General features: G+C 40.5%; 1 protein-coding gene across 8 annotated transcripts in view; it reads left to right on the forward strand.

Moving 5' to 3' along the window:
* The window catches only part of Fak (protein tyrosine kinase 2 Fak), a 795,737-nt gene that overhangs the window by 599,716 nt on the left and 174,301 nt on the right, over window positions 1-21,720 (forward strand). The gene's annotated exons all lie outside the window — the stretch shown is intronic.

Raw genomic sequence — 21,720 nt, forward strand, 5'->3', positions numbered from 1 at the left:
AGAAAGATGTTCCTTGCTGGTTGGTTTACATTTTCTGTCCTCCGTGGTTTGCCATTTTCACACCAGCCAGACGCTGGAGTTGTACTTTAATTAACGCCATGACCGCTGCATTCCCAGTCCTAGTGCTTTCCCATCTCGTCGTTGCCGAAAACCCACATGAGTTTGTGCGAACACTACAGCAAACGAAAACCATACATGATTGGTATCAGGAGGGAGATCTTGGCGTACAACTGGGCCAAATTCACATGCGTGACACGGATCGCAACCAAATCCCCTCCAAATTGTGGGAAAAGTGACAGAGAAAGAAGCAGAAACATTAATAAAAAAAGAAAATGCCTAGTATTACATTGAATGTTTGAAAGTAAAGGTGGTAGTGGAAGTATTATTTTAAGAATTAGTACAACTAGTACAACTGGGCAAATCACTCTCTCTAAACACTAATCAGAAGGGAAAAAGGAAGTGGTTCGATTCTCCGAAGAATGAGCAAAAGAAAGAGAACGGCCACAAAGGCGGTGAAAATAAAAGACTCCCTAGGCTTCGCAAACCTAACGCCGTTTGGATAAAAAAAGAACAAGATTTGACCAACGGAAGTCCGATAGGAACCCGTCGCATATAGTATCTGCTTTTCCTTTACCTTTTAACCTACAGCGTTATAAAAGATGTTAAATCATACACGTTATTGTGGTGTATTTATGGGCACAGTAGAACGAACAAAAAGCTGTCTGAAGAAGGTGAAGGTATTCTGTATATGAACAGCTAGCTCATGTTTCATACTAAGGGGGAATAGAACAGAGTAGCCCCCGGTTGGGAAATGGATCACGTTTGAAAATCCACAGCCTATTTCCAGTCATTCGACACGGTCAGGAATGGAATGAATGAAGCCCCATCTAGCGGCGAGGATAGGAAATGTGCCGGCTGCCGAAGCCTGTCGCACTCCTCTGGGGCAATGATAAATAACTGACAAGTGAAATGTTAATGGAGAGTGTTGCTGGAATGAAAGATGGCAGGGAGAACCGGAGTACCCGGAGAAAAACTTGTTCGCCTCCGCTTTGTCCAGCACAAATCTCACATGGAGTGGCCGGGATTTGAATCACGGTATCCAGTGGTGAGAGGCTGGCGCGCTGCCGTCTGAGCCATGGAAGCGGATCACGTTTGAATACATTACATGTTGTCGAGAAGTACGGGTTCTCTTTTCATAATAATTACGGCGCTGAATTCATTGTGTTTGTAAGGGCAAATCCCTGTGTAGGAAATACTGTAGTTCTATTTGAAAAACAAAGTTAATACCGTTATTTCAGTAGATATTAACATCCTGGAGAAGTTCTGAAAGTCCGCGTATGAGCTCCTTACTAACATTACTGAAAGTGAAAACCGAATGTTGATATCTTCAACGGTTCAAGAGTTACTTGAGGTGGATATTTTAGCTGAAAAATCCTGTATACAACATGTAATTATCGCTATGTCCACAAGAAATACCTGTCTCAACCAGTACCTGACGAACCACTTATTAAATTTGGATTAATTTAAAATGCAAAATTATCACTTGGGTTAGGATAGAGAAAGTGAAATCTGTCTGCAGATAAACCAGGGTAGAAAATCTCCAGGACAAGGACATTTTTTTTTTTTTTTACATTGTGCTTTACGTCGCACCGACACAGATAAGTCTTGTGGTGACAATGGGCTGTGAGTAGAAAGGAAGGGGTAGTAGCCTTAATTAAGGTACAGCCCCAGCATTTGTCTGGTGTGAAAAAGGGAAACCAGGGTAAACCATATTCAGGGCCGCCGACAGTGTGATTAGAACCCACTATCTCCCGTATGCAAGGTGACAGCTACGTGACTCAAACCCCGCAGCCACTTGCTCGGTGACGGGGAAATTAGAAGTACTGGATATGCTTAGTGAAAAGTTCCAAACCAAATACAATAAGTTCAGGACATAGAAAGAGAATGGGTGGCATATAGGGACACTTTTTTTTTTTTTTTTTTTTTTTTTACAACTTGCTCTACGTCGTACCGACACAGATAGGTCTTACGGCGACGATGGGACAGGAGAGCGCTGGGAGTAGGAGGTAAGCGGCCGTGGCCTTAATTAAGGTACAACCCCAGCATTTGCCTGGTGTGAAAATGGGAAACCACGGAAAACCATCTTCAGGGCTGCCGACAGTGGGGCTCGAACCCACTGTCTCCCGAATACTGGATACTGGCCGCACTTAAGCGACTGCAGCTATCGAGCTCGGTATATTGGGATACTGTAGTAGAAAATGCAAGACAATGCCTAGGAACAACTATATGTAAAGATGGGAAAAAGCGAATATCTTGGTGGTATGATGAAGTAAGGATAGGTTGTAAACGTAAAAAGAAGGCGTAACCGAAATGAAACAAAATAGGAACAAATAACTGTTGAATCCAAGAAGAAGTCATGGGAAGATTTCGGTAATAACCTGGAAAGGCTTGGTCAAGCGACAGGGAAGTCTTTCTGGACAGTAATAAAGAATCTTGGAGCGGGGGGGGGGGGGGATTAAAAGTGTAAAGGGTAAATCAGTTGACTCATAGTGGATCGTAGGTAATCACTGGACAAGTGGAAGGAATTATCTGAACATTTTCTCAGTGTAAAAGGAAATTTTCTTGCTGATGTGCACAGCCGATCTAATGGCGATGAGGACAGTGACGCTTGAGGAAGTAGAAAGGATGGTTAGTAAATTCAACTGTCAAAACATTGCAGGAATAGATTACTTAGACCTGAAATGCTGAAATGTAATGGGAAGGAAGGGATGAAATGGCTTCACCGAGTAATAAGATTAGCATGAAATGATAGTAAGGTACCTTCCGATACGACGAAAGCAGTAATTGCATCTAACTATAAACAAATGAATAGGAAGGATTGCAACAAGTATTCAGGTATTCCATAGATCAATGGACCAGCAAGGTGTTTACTGGCTTTTGGAAGGGAGGGTGCGATCAATGGTCGAGAGTAAGTTGGATGAAAACCAGTGTGGTTTCAGACTACAGAGGGGTTGTCAGGATCAGATTTTCAGTATGCGCCAGGTAAGTAAAAATATTACGAGAGGAATAGACATTTATGTTTATAATTCATAAATCTAGAGAAGTGATATGCCATGAATACCGAGGGAAAATATGTTATTCGTACTGAGGGATTACAGGATTAAGGGCAGACAATTAAAAGCAATCAAACACATTTTATGTTGACAATCGGGCTACGGTGAGAATTGTTGGTAGAATCCGTTTTTGGTTTATGGTACTTACAGGGATTAGACAATATTATAATCTTTCACTTTTGTTGTTCATAGTTTACATGGAACATCTGCTGAAAAATAGAAATTGGCATGGAGGGATTCAGTCAGGTGGAAATGTAGTAAGTAGTTTGGCGTATGCCGACGACGTGGTCTTAATGACAGATTGTGCTGAAAGCCTTCAATCTAATATCTTGGAACTTGAAAATAGGTGGAATGAGTATGTTATGAAAATTAGCATTTCCAGGACTAAAGTGATGTCAGTAGGGAGGAATACTAAGAGAACTGTATGTCAGGTTGGGAACATAAAACTGGGACAGTTAGTTCATTCCAGGTATTTATGATGACGTGTATTCTCCCAGGATGGTATTATACTAACAAGGGGGCATTCCCTACTCGTCACAGCCGATTTCGCTCAAATTTATAAAACATGCAGGGCTTGGCTAGAAATGAAAGTACCCGAAGTGGGAACTCCAGATGGCCAAGCGTATAAAAAAAAAATGTTGACGCAGCTCTCGCACCGTATAAGCCACTTACGTTAGCACGCACGCCAAGCAGTAGTTGGCGTAGCGGTAAGAGCTCGGACTGGTAATTCGATGGTCGTGGGCTCGACTCCCCGTGTGGAGTCTTGTTTCTTTTTCCCCTCTCAAATTTTATATTATTTATTTATTTATTTATTTATTTATTTATTTATTTATTTGTTTATTTATTTATTTATTTATTTATTTTATTTATTTATTTATTTATTTATTTATTTATTTATGTATTTATTTATTTATTTATTTTCAAAAGGCATATGGGACGTTATTTTCTAATGAGCGCATAACTGTAGAAAATTTTGCAGTTGCGAACTTTCCCGACGTGTTCAGACAGAAATTCTTCTTTTTTGTCCTTTATTGGCTATCTCCCCTCCGTGGGGAATGCGCCATAAACGTGAATAGTCGTTTCGCTGTAAGATTCGTTTTCACCTGACAAGTGAAGGTTGCTCGTGGCGGCTGTACACAAACAATAGATTTTCCCAATTTTTTACCTTTTCTGTGCCTTTTGCGTATAAATAAAGAAATCAAAATGAATTATTCACCTCTTTGCTTAATTGGAAAATGAATAATATAAAAGTTGAGAGGGGGGAAAAAAGGACACTTACCACACGGGGAGTTGAACCCACGACCATCGAATTACTAGTCCGAGCTCTTACCGCTACGCCAACTACTGCTCGGCGTCCGCCCTAACGTAAGTGGCTTATACGGTGCGAGAGCTGCGTCAATTTTTTTATTTTTATTTTCTTTACGCTTAGCCATCTGGAGTTCCCACTTCGGGTACTTTCATTTCTAGCCAAGTCCTATATGTTTTATAAATTTGAGCGAAATCGGTATTGACGAGTAGGGAATGCCCCCTTGTAAATTATATTGAATCAAGAAGTAACAAAGCTAATGCATTGAGCTCGCAGTTACGATCAGTAGTATGCTGTAAGAAAGAAGTCAGCTCCCGGACGAAACTACGTATCTTTACACCTGTCTATTTTCAGTGGAAGCTGGCTGGACTCAGGATATCTTATTCATAGGTTAGAAGTAACAGACATGGAAGTAGCGAGAATAATGATTGCTGGTACGAACATGTGGGAAGAATGTCTTGAGGGTACTCGGAATGAGTAGATAAAGGCTAAGTTAGGAATGAACTCGATGGATGGGGTTGTACGCATAAATCGGCTTGGTTGGTGGGGTGATGTGAGTAGAACTGATGAGGGCAGGTTACCTAGGATAATAATTGACTTAATCATGGAGGGTAAGCGTAGTAGAGGGAGACAAAGATGACAGTGGTTACATTCGGTTTCTAATGACTTAAAAATAAGAGGTACGGGACTAAACGAGGCCACAGAGCTATTTACAAATAGGAGGATTGTGGAGGCGTTTAGTCAATTCACAAAAGTTTGCAGACTGAACGCTGTTACCTCATAACTAGGGATCGGAAGTTTAGGATAAGTCATATTTTTCCTTTGTCTCTATTTCCTTCCCTGATTCGATTTTGGTGCAAATTAGGCGATTATCGTCACAATTAAGCGATTTTTATTTGTCATATAAATGCATATTTTGGCTATTTTTTGTCATAAGGTCATATTTTGAGCTTTTTTCGTAGAGACGTCATATTTCGTCATATTTCGATGGCTTGGCGACAGCTGTAGCTGTGCAAAATCGTCAACTTTCCGAATGAGAACTAGTATTCACAAAACTGCTTTTCCGGATAACATAATATGTAGTTAATAATAATAATAATAATCGTATGGCCTCAGCTACCGTGTGCAGACATTTCAATTTGACGCCATCTGGCTGTCTGCTCGTCAATTTCGACGTTCCGTTTTACTCTAAGCCCCCACTAGATGGCAGACCGAGTAAACCGAAACTCTCTTGGGCGTCTATGGCTGAGATTTAATGAATTTTGTCGGGTAAACACCAAATGTGTCACCAGAGATCTTTTACATGCCGACATCGTACGACATGGAGTGTCGAATGGACTTTTTTCCGCCCTTCAAAAATCCGACTACCTCTGCCGGGTTTGAACCCGCTATCTTGGGATCCGGAGGCCGACACTCTACCGCTGATCCACAGAGGCAGCTAATATGTAGTTAATACAAGTGCAATATCCTGCCTCTTCTATCAAGATTGTTCAGAAATTGTTTTCCAAAAGTTTGTCAGAAAGCCTGACGTATATTAAGTCGAAATTTGGAATTATATCGAGTGCAATTACTCGTTTAGAAACTGCTAGCTTAGAAATTCATGGAATTATTGAAATTGTGAGAAGTGTTGAACTTTCAGCACAACAGCCACGTGGAATAGTTGGCGTCAATGTAAAACGGAAACTTCAAAACGTGCTTAATCGAAGTGACGGTTTTCGCTGTGTGTACAAGATACATGATAATCTGAAGGTACTAGTACATTTCAAGAAAAGTGCATACTCGACAACAGTGATTTCATATTATTCAAATAAGCACTAATGTGTTACGTGATAATCGGAGGTCTTTCGCGCCTGATGCTTTGAAGATGAATCTTGTCATACACTTCACTATCACCCGCGGAGAAGAATGAAAAAGTTATGTGAATTTGCACTGTTTGCCCTGCCGCCCTACCGTAATGTATCGGAAGACATCTACTTAATTCGTTTCGTGGTGCTCAATTTAAACTTCAACACATTTGAGTAATAGTAATGTAACATGGGCATAAACGTTCCAAAATATTTTTTTAAAAAGATTGATTTCTAGTTTTCTCGTATTTCAAACCACCAATGAAGGGTGGAAACATGTTTTGACTTTTAAAATTTTGTGTGACCTGATAATCTTAGCGAACTTAGTGCTTTATAGGTATGTATTCACAAATGTTTGATAAGTGAATCGAAGACAGTAGACTGTGAATAACTGCTAAACATGCATATTCAGAAAATGAATATGAAAGTAAGAATAAAGAATTTAGTTAACAAATATGTATCAAAGGAATTGCCGTTTCAATTTATAACTAATTTTAAAATGGCTATATTTAGATTAATCATTCTCGGGTCATATTTTGTAATTTTTACGTCATAGTTCGTTACTCTTGAGGTCATATTTGCTTGCTTATTTGGGCTATTTTTAGGTCTTAAACATCCAAGCCCTACTCATAACAGTCTACAAAGGAAATGTATGTATGCTTGTATGAACTCCATCTTTATAGCGCTTATTCTTTCCTAGACGTCTATGTTTCATACAATAATACTTGTGATTTTTTGATAATGTTGTAACGTCACAATAACACGTACAGGTTTTTGGGGACGTTGGGATAGGAAATAATTCTGGTTAGGGAGGCAGTGGCCGTGGCTTATTTAAGGGGTACTTCTGGAATTTGCATGGTCTGAAAATAGGAAACTTTGAAAAAGAGAAAAGAAAGAAAATATCGTCTGGGCTGCTGACGGTGGGGTTCAAACCCACCATCTTCCGAATGCAAGCTTATACCGCATTGCCAGCTAGGGTCTGTGTATCTGTTTGGTGTTTTGCTGCTTGTTTTTGTTGTTATTTGCTTATTTTTATGGTGGAAGTAACAGACATGACCCCGTGTGAGTGGGGGACGCAGACGAAGAATTCCCCACAGTATCCCCCGCCTATCTTAAGAGGCGACCAATGGATGATTGTACTATACGCGCACCTTTTCTTGAGCCCGGAGCTCTCTAGTGCTGAATCGGTAGACCTCGGTTATCTTCGACATCCATATCGGCAACCTTTGAAACACAAACTATGAATCGCTTATTCATCGCTGTGCGACATCTGGCGTACACTTTGCAAACTAGTACTGTTGTTGTTTACACAGCAAAGCCAAACTATATAATTCATGCTAGTAACAAGATTCGCATTGAGAAATGTTATATAATGTTAAATAATGTATGTGTGACACAATTGTTGACGTAAGATAATAAATGTTTAGAAAATTCATATCGATCGATCATATTATCGATTCAGTTCAGATTTCATTTCCATCCAGTTGGCAGTATGACCGGAACTGGCAGCACTCCCTCCTTGTTCCTCACCCCGTAAAAATCGGGCTCAAAAAAAAGTGCGCGTATAGTATTAGAACCATGAAACTACTTGTGATTAGTACCATCACGCGGGGAACACTTGGGTCGCCGTTGCTTGAGAATAGTACCATTATGTTAGGTACACAATAGGTTTGTGATTAGTAATAGCACGGCGGGGTTCACGGTGAGTTTACGGTACCTGTGATTAGTAGCACTATATGCGGAACACCTCGTGCTTACGTTGCCTGTCTGAGAAACACCACGGGTCTGGCCGTTGCCTGTGGTTAGTAGCACTATATGAGCCACACTGTGGGTCTGCTTTGCCTGTGATTAGTACGCACTATGCGAGGAACACCACGGGATAGTACGAGTGCCTGTGATTAGTACACCTATGTGAGGAACAACATCGGTTTGCGTTGCCTACGAGTGGCGCCATTATGTGAGAAACATCATAGATCTGCCTTACCTGTGCGACGTACAATACCTGTGAGTAGTACCATAATGTGTGGAACATCGTGAGTCTACGCTGCTATTGATTAATACCACTGCATGACAAATACGCTGGTTCTACTTTACTAGCGATAAGTACCATTATGAGGGGCCGTTGACCTTGATTTTGGACCCCTTTAGACAGCAAGCATCATCGGTTCAGGATTGTACTTTAGAAGCAGTCCCTTGGTCAGTAATACGGTTGTTTTAAGATAGTTTCTGGGAAGGTGGGGCATTGCGTGTCGGATCCACTGATTGTTTTAAATTCATATTCGTTCATTCATTCATTCTTTATCACCACGTTTTGAATTGTGGTCAGGGATGATTCTAGATTTTTAAGTTGTCATATTTTGTACCATTAGGGGCCGATGACGTAGATGTTAGGTCCTTTTAAACAATCATCATCATCATCAGTAACAGGTCGGTTCCATGGCTAAATGGTTAGCGTGCTGGCCTTTGGTCACAGGGGTACCGGGTTCGGTTCCCGGCAGGGTCGGGAATTTTAACCTTAATTGGTTAATTTCGCTGGCACGGGGGCTGGGTGTATGTGTCGTCTTCATCATCATCATTTCATTCTCATCACGACGCGCAGGTCGCCTACTAGCGTCAAATCAAATGACCTGCATCCGGCGAGCCGAACTTGTCCTCGGACCCTCCCGGCGCTAAAAGCCATACGCCGGTTCATTTCCATTTCATCAGTAACATGCATGAAAGTGGCGAGAGTGATTACTGGTACGAAGAGGTGGAACAATGGCAAAAGGGTACTCGTAATGAGGCTTTGTTAGGAAGAAACTCGATGGATGAAGCTGTTCGCACAAATCGGCTTTGACGGTGGGTTCGTATTAAGTCGTAGGAGTGTAATGGATTCGGCCATTAAGGGTAAGAGAAGTAGAGGGTCGTGAAAGCGGCTATGATTACAGTAGACCCATTTTTTAATTACTTACCAGGCGAGTTGGCCTTGCAGTTAGGGATGCGCGGCTTGCATCAGGGAGATAGCGAGTTCGAATACAACTGTCGGCAGCCCTGAAGATGATTTTCTGTGGTTTCCCATTTTCACACCAGGCAAATGCTGGCGCTGTACCTTAATTAAGGCAACGGCCGCTTCCTTCCAACTCATAAGCCTTTCCTATCCCATCGTCGCCATAAGACCTATCTGTGTCGGTGCGACGTAAAGCAAACTGAAATTTAAAGAAACTCCAGTTCGACCACGGCCTACAAGCCCAGAGGATAATTCTTTATTCATCGAGATTCTTCTTTTTCTTCGTCTTATTGTTATTATTACTGTATTTATTTTCCACTAATTGTAGGTACAATTTATGGATGGTGATCTCACTCACTCGGGATCCCATAAACTTTCACCCGTCCTCTCACTCATACTGAAAATTCACACCGTAGAAAAATTATATTATGTACTGAAGGTTTCATTATATATGCATCCTTTTTACCTTTCTAAAAAAATTATCTGGAGGTAGTTCTTTTATCTGTGGCTATGAAAAGCTGCTGCAGTATGCACTGAATTCTGTAAAGTATCGTGCACAGCTGTATATGCAAAACTTTGCCAGGTCATTATACTTCATGATTATTTCCTAATATTCACAACGCTATATTAATTATGGAATTATTCTGAAGCTTACATGAAAATTTTTCTGAACATGTAATATTTACTTCGTTATATGGTTCAGCATAGGGCGGTCTTGTTAATGTATGGCTCGTTATTATTGGGGAAACCCGGGGTTTATAATATTGGTTTAATGATTCTCTAGGAAAATTGACCGATATGGTTTTGCCAACTCTCCAGTATAAAGTTGTCAAAGCAGTTAATTCAACTTTGTGCAGACAGTAGTATATTCTGCTATATTGTTTTAATTAATTTTCCCTTCTGACAACTTTCTCGTATTTTAAACTTGTCTTGTCTTCTGCTCGTAAGTCCAACTTCACATTATCTTGGATTTTAAAAATCTCTCTCTTTATTTTCCATGGATGTCTCAGACCGGTGGCTGGTTGGCTTAAATGAAGAACTGAATTTATTTTATAGATGCTAGTTGAATCAGTAATAATATAATAAAGATGCTGCAGGGTATCTCATGGGTAGATATTTGTCTAGAGCTGCTGGCTGGCACCTCGTTTTAATCTTACGTTGTTGGTTTGTAACTTCGGAAGAAGGAGTTGCTGATGGTAGGAATATTCTCAAGGGTATGCTTTCAATTCAGACGATGATGTGCTAAGTGGAAGGAGAACTTCATGCCGTTGTGAGGGAGGATTTCATTAGGTAGAGTGTAGTCTACTCTGAAGACAGCACAGAATACTTAATAAGTTCTACTCTTTTTTAGTATGATTAAGGTACCTTGTTACTGTGGAACATTTATCCTCTCCAGATGATTCCATAGGTGGACTTGTCAAATTGTATATCCTGTATAAAATAGAACGGTAATCTCGAATTGTGTCGTAAGTTATAGCGACTTTCGGAGGCCAGTTTGAATGGTTTCCTTAACTCAGTACAGAAAATGATTGAATAAGTTAGTAGACGCTCCGAGACTTTAAATCGAATCCTGCGGGTTTTCTAGGTGGACACTATGATTTCGCCTGAACGGACAGCTTCCTCAAATCGTGCTGGAGAAGATAGTGTTGAGCTCTACTACATAGCTGAAATGCTGTAATCTCTGCCTGTATATGTAGGTGATTTACTAAGTGAGGTAATACAGACACTCAAAGGATAGTTCTTTTCATTTTCATTCCTATTTCACACCAAAGTAGAGCAAGCATAAGATGAGTGGTGTAATCCCATTTTATGATCGGGTACATCAGAACGTAGGAATCGGCCTTTCCTGTAGAAAATAGGCATCGTACTTGTGGGCAACACTAGGTCAATTACACACTGCTACAGCACTGCTACTGCGAGGTAATGTACCATTCTATCCAGACCTGACATCGATTAATATCCATCCTATGGGATCTCTGCCGAAGCATCTACTTGGAAAAGGATTAGGACTAATCACTGATGTTCAGCGAGCTATGGTATCCTGGCAGCTATGGTATCCTGACGTCATATACTTGGCCTTGATTTCTTCCATGTCCTACCTTAAGAAATAAGTAATTATAATACGTACCAAGTCCATACTATGTCTTATGCGTGTAGGCTATGTAGGAGATGCGTGTTTTTACGCAGTAAGAGGTCCTGTACCTTATTTATTGAACCGCCCTCACAGTACAGTCAACCTGTACTGGAACCCTGATTATATATATATAATGAAGTTACCGGACAAGTTGGCCGTGCGGTTAGGGGCGCGCAGCTGTGAGCTTGCATCCGAGAGATAGTGGATTCGAACCCCACTGTCGGCAGCCCTGAAGATGGTTTCTGTGGTTTACCATTTTCACACCAGGCAAATGCTGGGACTGTATCTTAATAAGGCCACGGTCGCTTCCTTCCCACTCCTAGCCCTTTCCTATCCCATCGTCGCCAAGCAAAATTGTAAAATAAAAGAAATAGTCGATGTCACTTCTGAGTGATTTGTCATGTATTTAGCTCTCTTATTGTCTTAATTCACTCGTCTTAACTTCGTGCTAGCAGTTTGTTCACGTGGATCGTTTGGGCGTGCTCGCAGTTTGTTCGAGTAGATCATTTGAGCGCAGTCGGTTAATCGTTGTCTGTCCCCAATATTCTGTAGTGCGTTCAGTCCGAGCTGAGGTCGGTGGCACTTGAGGGCGTTTAAATGCGACAACTCCGTGTTGTTATCTTCTTGTATGTTAAAAAACGAACTTCCGCGAAAGCCACCTTGGCTTCTCTTAACCCTTTCCTTCACAATGGTGTTGTCATTATGCCACACTATTGTGAGCATTCTAACTTGAGCTGCGTAGTGGTACCGGTATTCTACTTCTACCGGGTACTGAGACAGGTAGGCCTAAGTGCTTCCCTCTGTCGATTTTATTTGAATAGTAGCCTTTCTCCCGCCTCCAGAGAAATCTACTGCGTATTATGCTATATCTATACAAAGACTCACACTTTGTGACTTGTGTTACTGTGAACGGATTTATACACTATTTTACAATATTTTAATCCATCTTGTAAGTTACTAGCATGTCTTTTGTAAATACACTAGAGACACAGTGAGTATTAAATGAAAGAATAATTTATTCTCATAATAGTGACTTCACATATAGGTGGTACATACCTGCCAACTTTTCCGATTTAGGCGGGAGACTCCCGATTTTGGACAGTTTTTCCCGCGTCCCGATTATTCTATTATTTCTCCCGATTTTAGCTTATTTTTTGGTGAACTCCAAATAATTGTTTTCAAATCTCGCCATTTCAGCTTTGTACGCTATTGGTCGGAAGTCCTTCGCTCATTGACCGCTTTCAAATGAAATATCGACCTTTATTAATACGAGAAGTGCGCGCGAATGTGCAGTGTTTATTGAAACCTGTATATCGCGACGCATATATCGATTGTCAATCTCTCCTCGCGTCCTATGTTCGTGTTCGTTCAAATCAGTCTAGTCGATTGTAGAGACTAGTCACTAGAATTGGAGCAATTTTTTCGTAATTTAGTGACGGAATTTCAAAGATAGCGACTAGTGACCTTTTTTTAGAGCTTTTAGGAGCTATTTGGAGACAATTCTCGCGAATTTTACTTGATAACAACAGCATTGTGCTTAGTATAATCGCGCGGGCGCGTGATGCAACATATTAATCTATGCATTTGCTAAGTAATGGTGTATAAGTTCATGATTGATTCACTGGTGTGGAACATGAGTTCATATTATTTTCGGAAGGCTTATCAGAGACCGATCATCTAACTCTCACAATTCCTGTGAGGGAATAGAGATGTGTAATTTTTACCCTTGTAGCCTCGTATAGCAACAGTCGGGTTTTGAGACAATAAGTATTATAATATATACCATAGTACTCCTGTATTGCGCAAGACATGTAGAATAAACAATTTGACCAATTTTATCTCCCGATTTTTCGTGATTTTCATATCAAAATCTCCTGATTTTTGCTTTTGTGAAGTTGGCAGGTATGGTGGTATTACTTCAATACCAGTATACTTCACGGGACATTGTATGCTTCACAAACCATATAGTTTTACTGTGATCATAAAATGACTGCGGGCTTTCAGTCGTACAGTAGCATAATTCATACCAGATTCAGAAGGTAAAAATTGCAGAGGATCATGGGTTCATAATAGTCGTTCCAGAGTAAAATATCCCTTTCTGACGATCGATTGGGTTGACAAATCAGACATGCTCAAAGCTCACTACGAAGTGGATGAGAAAGGTAAACTGTGGTATATGCGGATTTTCTGGCATTTTTTGCATGTGGCCATTGTATACATGCTTTCATAATATTTTGTGAATGAAGTGAAGGTAAATCAGTGTTCCGTAAGAGCTTCCGGTTGTGTCTAGTCGATGGATTGCTTCCAATAAAGACCCCTTAAGAAAAAAGTAAGATGAAACAAAGAATCAATAAGTTCAAACTTAAAGTGCCCCAGGAACTCAAATTCATCAGCAATATACATATTATCCGCGCACTTTTTAGTGATAGATTTTTGTACTCGTTGGAGAAGCAAGAAGGGTTCCGTTAATACTGCCAACTGAATGGAAATGAAATCTGAATTGAATCGATAATATGATCGATCGATATGAATTTTATAAACCTTTATTATTTTAAGCAAACAACTGTGTCACACACACACAATATTTAATACTATATAACATTTCCCGTTGCGAAACGTGTTCCTAGCATGAATTCTATAGTTTGGCTTTGCTGTGTAAACAACAACAGTACGAGTACTTAAAGTGTACGCCAGATGGCGCACAGCGATGATAAGCGATTCTTAGTTTGTGTTTCAAAGGTTGCCAATACGAATCTCGAAGATAACCAAAGTCGACCGCTTCAGCACTAGGGTGTAAATCTATCACTAAAAAGTGCGCAGATAATATGTCTCTGAGGGGTACATGGAAGCGATGTGCCAACTGCAGTTCAGCAAGCAAATAACAGCGCTGCTGGTGGTCGTGGTCTCTATTAACCTTGGTGTGAAGCATGTCACCTCGTGCCTAAGAGAGAGGCAGAAGAAAATGGTTTCGTATAGTTCCATAAAAAACGAACGGCCTCGAAAATAATAAACCATCGGTAAATAATTTGAACAGAGTGCAGTCAAACAGATGTTGATGTCATAGTGGTGTTGGGAGAATACCACATTCATTTTGTAGGTAAACAAGACTGCATTTTCATTTTTTGACACAGATATGTCTTATGGCTGGGGGCCATCCGAATATTTGTGTAATATAACGCGAAAAATGTGTGACGGAAGTGTAACCATAGCAACCGTGTAGGCAGTGCTGTAAAGTATGGATGAGTGGATGGTCAGACAATGTTACCTAGAAACCATGTAGCCTATGTCTTATGGCGGATTGCCATCTGAAATTAGCGGATTAGGAGATTTATTTATGATCATTATTTGATTTACGCATAAGGAAAAGTGTTTTTTCCCACTAAAACTCTAATTTCTGATATATAATGTGTCTATCCAGCCTGTTTATTTAAAAAAAGTCTAATTAAAAAATTTCGATTGTTTTGTGCAACAAAGTGTTATGTTCTCGGTGAGTGCCCTTTTCATTGTACTGTGTGGAAATTCGTACATTATACATTGTGAAGGGTATATTACAAAGAAAATCAACATGCTGTGAGCTATGAAGAAAACAAAAAGAAACTCGACAAAAGGACAAAGTTGGTAATGTGGGATTTTGAACGCAAAATTCTCGTTCACTGTGTGGCATTTCAGTACCATTTTGGGCCCTGAGGCATTCTTGAACACGACGAGGAATACCCAGCACCAAAGAATCCAACTTGTTTTGGGGCAGAATATCTCACTCTTGGATAGCACCTTCAGTTGGTTGCAGAATGTTAACAGGAGGATTAGGACGGTGGGCCTTTGCTCTCTTCAGTTCATGCCCATATGCCGGCCACACCATTCGCTGTACGCGTCTCAGGGAACTGAGTGACCACTCTGGCTCGATGGACTCGAGAATTATCATCCACAATGTCAGCAAATCCTGTAACTACAGGTTGGAGGATATTATATCTGTATACAAGACCATTCATGTTATTGTGAGGAGGAATTAGAGGTGTACGTTGACCAAACCTGATCCCCCTTCAAAACATGACGGAACCCCTATGTTGCTGATGGTGCTCCAGGATAAAGGGCTCGTTCCATCTCTCACCGGTTCGTCTCCAGGCTCTTAATACTCCTGGTGTATGGGTGCGAGCTTATGGCGACCTCATCAGAAAAGAGCAAGCTTCCACCGTTCCTGATGCCACGGGTTGTGAGTGTTGCCCACCTCCCATGAGATGCCCTTCGGTATGGTTTAAGAGGAGCTTTCGGCTCGGGCCTCCTTGATATCAGTCCTCCGTCGTGCAGCCGATTTCGCAGCCTGGTCTGACACATTCGTGGCGTTGGCCCTCCGAAGATTCTGGCGGAGCGAAGTGGCAGAAACAGTGGGCCTACGACATGCTGAAAGTAACAAATACCGATCCTACCTACGAGCAGCTTTTTTGCTTGGGCGTTTGGTGCGTTACTGATCAGCAACTGTTCGTCTCTCCACGAAGAGGCTATTTTTCCAGATTCTGGAGACATCCCTATGTCCCTCTCCAACACGAGTGGTTATCCGGGAGATAGTAGGTTCGAATCCCACTATCGGCAGCCCTGAAAATGATTTTCCGTGGTTTCCCATTTTCACACCAGGCAGATGCTGGAGCTGTACCTTAATTAAGGCCACGGCCGCTTCCTTCCAACTCCTAGGCCTTTCCTATCCCATCGTCGCCATAAGACCTATCTGTGTCGGTGCGACGTAAAACCCCTAGCAAAAAAATAGCAACACGAGTGGCATCAGCTCGCAGCAGTCTTACACTTCGAATGTGGTCAAGTAGCAGAAATGGGTAGGCGTATTCTTGCCAAGTTTACCTCGATCCTACACGTGCTCTGTATACACCACCGAACTCACAAGTGTTACTGATGTTAAATTAATCGACACAACAGTTATCGAACGTGATCTGGGTTAAGTGTTACTATATATTTCAGATACTAGCCTACAGGGATTCTGTAAATATGTTTGAGGTATCGTGACATACAGGGTCTTTATTTCAGATCTTCCCGGCCTAAATAACTAATTATATTTCATTTTCATTTAATTTAAACAAAAGTGGCTTCATTGTGTATATTGAGGGGGAATTTTAAACCCAGACTTAATTGCATTTTAGGTTTCACCCCCTTAAATTCCGGCCATCACTCTTTAAAATTTCAAATGAAACCACTGTATTTTAATACTTATATTTATTATCACATCTCATTCACTTGTTCTCATATATTTTGTTTTCTGTCGTCTTGGTAACCTGGATCCTTGCTTTTGTTGATCGAAGCTGAATATAGAATAGAATCACTTATTATTGAACATTATTTAATATAAAAGTTGTGCTTGAGAAATTCATTGTATAAAGATGGTGTATACTCTTCAAGAAATAAGTTTACAAACATGATTAATTGCATTTTAGGTCTCAGCCCCTCGCCCCCAGCCATTACCTCTTTGAAATTTCAAATCAGAAACCCTATATATTGATTTTTTGAAAGAGCATTCATTTGTTAGTACATCTCGTTCATTTGTTCCCAAATCTTCTGTTTTTTATCGTCTTGGCAACGTGGATTACTGTCTTTGTTGATCAGAGCTGTATAAAATAAAATCGCAGATAATTGCGCATTATTTAATGGAATAGTTGTGGTCGGGTAATTCGTCGTTTAAAAAGGGTCCATACTCTTCAAGAAATAAGTTTAAAACCAGGGTTAACTGCATTTTAGGTTACACCCTTGACTCCTATGGGTTCATTGAAATGAGTTATTTATACACCTTCACCTGAGACTATTTAAGAACTGAAAAATAGAATGACACGAGAATGTCGGCGGATTAGTCAGAAACACTGCAGAAAGGTTCGCGAAGAGTTCGGAAATAGGCTGTAGGGCATATTATTGTCTAACAAACAATGCAGCACATTTTTAACATTTAATTTAGTAAAACAAATTAATTTCATACAGGAAATTTCCCAAAATAAAAATCTTTTAATTCAGCTAACCTAATCACCATCATGTTCGGCTCCATGGCTAAATGGTTAGCGTGCTGGCCTTTGGTCACAGGGGTCCCGGGTACGATTTCCGGCAGGGTCGAGAATTTTAACCACCATTGGTTAATTTCGCTGGCACGGGGGCTGGGCGTATGGTGTCGTCTTCATGACTATTTCATCCTCATAACCACCACGAGCGCTGTTGTTTGCTTGCTGAACTGCAGTTGTTACTTTTTCTTCTTAAAGGGTCTTGGAAGCAATCCATCGACTAGACAAACCGGAAGCTCTTACCGAACACTGATTTACCTTCACTCACGCCTATGGGTGTCACATCAAAAGACCTGCACCTGGCGAGCCGAACATGTTTTCGGACACTCCCGACACTAAAAGCCATACGCCATTTCATTTTCATTTCATCACCATCATCAGTCATCATTTATTTCCTTGTAGGGCTGTGTCGCCTAGGTGGAAGATTCCCTGTCATTTGTTTACTTCGTCTTTTGTTAAATGATTTCGAAGAGTTTTGATATTTGTTGAACATTTGCGTTGATAAATTATTCCAATCCCAAATTCTTCTTCCTATAAATGAATGCTTGCCTAATTTATCGTTTTGAATTCCAACTTTATCTCCATAGTATGACCTTTCCTACCTCAAGCGTATTCGTCTGCTAATGTCATTCCACGCCATCTATCGTCTAACAGCTCGGAACATACCGTTTAGTCGCATCAGTTCGTCCCCTTACTCCCAAGTCTTCCGAGCCCAAAGTTTGCTACATTTTCGTGACATCACTCTTTGTCGGAAATGACCCACAACAAATCGTGCTGCTTTTCTTTGTATCTTTTCCAATCATGTAATTCTTTTGTGGGTCCCATACACTGGAACCGTACTCTAATTGGGGTGTTATAGTGTATGCACTCTCCTTTTCATCCTTACTACTACACTTAAATACCCTGATAACCACACGAAGAGATCTGCAACCTTTAATTACATCCTCGTTAATGTGATTACCCCACGGGAGATTTTCCTTTATATTAGCACCTAGGTACTTAACATGATCCCCATGAGGTACGTTCACCCCATTCAACACAACACAATAATGAAAACTGAGAGGGCTTCTCCATTTGTGAAAATTACAGCCTGGCTCTTCGCCTCATTTACCTTGATAATTTTGTTTGATGTCCATTTCATATTGTCGAGGTACTTTTGCAGTCGCTCACAATCCTATAACTTATTTATTACTCTATAAAGTATAACATTATTCGCAAGAAAACTTCATTTGTGATTCCAGTTCTTTACTCCTATCATTTATACACATGCGAAAACATAAAGGTCCAAAAGTACTACCTTATGGGACCGCCCCCCTCTTAATCGTTACAGGATCAGATAATGCTTCACCTACTCTAATTCTCTGAGTTCTGTTTTCTAGAAATTTAGCGCCCATTCAGCCACTCTTTTATATAGTCCAGTAGCCCTCATTTTTTTTAAATCACCAGTGTCCCATGATTTTCCCTGTCAAATGTCTTGGAGTGTTCAATAGCGATACAGTCTATTTGACCTCCTGAATCAAAAGTATCTGATATATCGTGCATAAATCCGACAAGTTGAGTCTCAGTAGAGTAACCGTTTTGAACCTTGAACATTTATCAAACCATTTGGTAATTTCGCAAACGCGTCTCGAATGCGTCTAGTATAGTCAGAAAGAATGCTAAGCTTACATGCAACACATGTCAAGATTACTGGCCCTCATGCAAACAGTAATCAAATACATATTTCACATACGATCCTATATCCCATACCATTGCCTTTAGTACATCCTCAGAAATCTCATCAATCCCAGCTGGTTTCCTAGCTTTTAACTTTTGTATCTTTTTATACATGCCCTTATAATCGTACGTACATTTTATTACTTCGCCAGTATTAGTCATCTCCTCTCCATGACGTTATCCTTAAACCCAACTATCTTTACATATCGCTGACTGAATACTTGTGCCTTCTGTTAATCCTCACATATACACTCCCCTTGTTCATGAATAATCCCTGTAATGTCCTTTCTGGAACCTTCTTCTGTCTTAAAGTATCTATATATACCCTTCCATTTTCCGTAAAATTAATAACTGCCAATTAAGTTTCCCATCATGTTATCCTTAGCTGACCTTTTTGCTATATTCAATTTCCTAGTAAGTTCCTTCAATCTCTCCTTACTTCCAAAACCAGTCAGTCCTACCTCTGTTTTTTTCTAATCTACACCACCTCCTTATTCTCTTTATTTCTCTGTTGTAATATAGTGGGTCTTTCCCATTGCTTACCACCTTTAAAGTTACATAAGTACCTGTTTTCACACTCCTCAACAATTGCTTTAAACCCATTCCGCAGGTTGTTTGCATTTGCATTTACCATTTTCCATCGATCATAATTACTTTTCAAAAACTCCCTAGTACCTCTGTTATCAGGTGTAACTGGACAGAATAGGGCGAATTCTTAGGAAGTTCCGTTTTCACCACAGACCGGAAGCTCAAATCCCTGTTTCGACCAGTCAAAGGAAAACCACCTCTTGAAACACCTGGCGCCTATAAAGTTACATGTGGTTGTGGGTTGCTCATATATTGGCATGACAAAATGGTTTATTAGCATCAGGGTGAATGAACACGTCAGATCAGTTAAGAATGTCACTCTTTCATCTTCCACAGAAAATGCTATAAGCCAGTCTGCCATAGCAGAACACTTCCACAATACAGACCATTAAATCATCTTTGACCAGGCGAGGATCATCGCGCCTGTAAATGACTACTATGATCGACTTGTGAGGGAAGACATAGAGATAAAGCTGTGCCCCAATAATTTCAACAGGGAAGACTTCTTCAAGTTGTCAAATGCATGGAGGCCTGTACTTCAGAAATACATACGTACCACTCCCATGGCACAACGCGATGCACTCCAGAAACTTTTGGCAGAAGGCGGTGAGTCAGTTAACTTCCAGAACAGCGCGGCGATCCTTGAGTCCAGTTAGTAGGGGGCCGTGAATAACGTGGTCGTGATTCGCTCGACAGACTTCCACGTTCTTTGAACCATTTCTAACATCATCTCTTCCACGACTATAGTTGCTGCAAGGATGTGATCATCTATAATAATTGGATAATACTGAAGTAAAATGCAGAATGTATTGTGAAACTACAGGAGGCACTGGTGTCTCTCTGTGAACAACCATCCATGCAATTACTTTCATGAAAGTGATGGCAGTATTCGAGACCAAAATGTCGAAGAATTCGATTCTTACAAGTTCTCGAGATATCTCGAGTCCCAATAAAAGTATTCGAATACTTTCGCTCGAGGTATTCACTAATGATTATCCCAAAGCGAGACCACATTTGTCTCTCTTTATGCAGTATCCGAGAACAGTGAGGATAATAGTAGGTACCATCTCTGAACGTAACTCAGAACTATCTCTGTATTCATGATAGGGTAAAGAGAGTAATGCACATCATACAAGTATTTACCTAACATGTATTCGAATGCTTCTCTCAAACGGAAGAACGAGAGTTATCGAATAGAAACTGATTGAGCTTATAGGCCTACCGGTTACGCCAATATCAAGTTGTAATAATGGTTATAGGTCACTATCGGAAAGCAAATCACTCACAATCAATTGTTCGCTTTCTTTATACTTCTTAGGAACACAGGAAAAAAAAAGCAAAGACGCCCCTATTCATATCTCCTATTCCCATCACCTCCATTTACCCTCTCCCACATATAGCACACAACCTTTAACCCCACAACTCTCTTGGCCAGAGATTAGGTGTTCCCTACTAGATGAGCTGCCTCACCCCTCAGGGGTGGAAGGAAAGCTTAGTTAATTAGTAGTCAGATACTTCCTATAAGGATTTTTTGTTTTGTTTTTTGTTTTCATAATTTGCTTAACGTTGCACCGACATGCACAAGTGTTACGGCGATGATAGGATAAGAAACAGCTAGGAGCGGCAGGGAAGTGGTCGTGGCCTTAATTAAGATCAATCCAGGATTTTCTTGGTGCGAAAATGGGAAACCATGGAAAACCATCTTCAGGCCTGACGACGGTGGGATTCGAACCCACTCTCTCCCGAATATAAACTGACAGCTTCGTGCCCTGACCCACTCGGCCAGTCCCTCGGTGAAATAGAATGCTGGTTAACACAATTGATATGTAATATATGAATGAAAATACACATTTTGACAACCAATGGCGTAATATCAAATTTATATAAAATAGCTGCAGTTTAAACTTTCTTAATTGTTCGTCAAATAATAAATACACCGTATAAAACTACCCTTTATTATTATTATTATTATTATTATTATTATTATTA

The sequence above is a fragment of the Anabrus simplex genome, chromosome 3 (assembly GCF_040414725.1).
Source record: "Anabrus simplex isolate iqAnaSimp1 chromosome 3, ASM4041472v1, whole genome shotgun sequence".
Taxonomy (NCBI): domain Eukaryota; kingdom Metazoa; phylum Arthropoda; class Insecta; order Orthoptera; family Tettigoniidae; genus Anabrus; species Anabrus simplex.